Raw genomic sequence first — 605 nt, 5'->3', positions numbered from 1 at the left:
GCTCAACACTATACTCCCAATGCTTATGGTTTTCCCCTTTTATATTCCACACTAGTTAAATCACAGTAGACTAAATTTCAAAATTGGGTCAGTCGATTTTTCAGAGCTCGCCGGAGTTCGCCGGTGCGATCGAAGGGGCTCGGGTGGTTGTGGGGCCTCGCCGAACGAAGAAAACTCGACGCGGGTGGGGGTTGGGGCGGGGGTGGGGGTGGGGGTGGCGGAGGAACACAGGCGGTGGGGGCCGGTGGTCCGGCCGGCGGCCCGTGCGGTGTTCTGTATGGGAAGAATCAGAGACGAGGAAGAAGAAGGGTTAGGAGACGTAGGATCTTCATCCAACCGCCTGAAATGGTCGAGAGACAGATGGGAGTTGCATTCTTAATGTGCTCTGGTTCATCATGTGTGGGCACTGCGCAACCAACATTTTATTATCCAAAATCTGCTTGCTCTTCTTTACCATGTTCCTCTTCCGTTCTTCTTTAATATGTACTCTCTCCGTTCCTAAATACAAGTCTTTGTATAGATTCCACCATGGACTACATATGGAGCAAAATGAGTGAATCTACACTCTAAAATATATCTGGATACATCTGTATGTGATCCATAGT

This window comes from Triticum aestivum, chromosome 2D (genome assembly GCF_018294505.1).
Source record: "Triticum aestivum cultivar Chinese Spring chromosome 2D, IWGSC CS RefSeq v2.1, whole genome shotgun sequence".
NCBI classification, from domain to species: domain Eukaryota; kingdom Viridiplantae; phylum Streptophyta; class Magnoliopsida; order Poales; family Poaceae; genus Triticum; species Triticum aestivum.
This window is presented reverse-complemented; position numbering follows the sequence as displayed.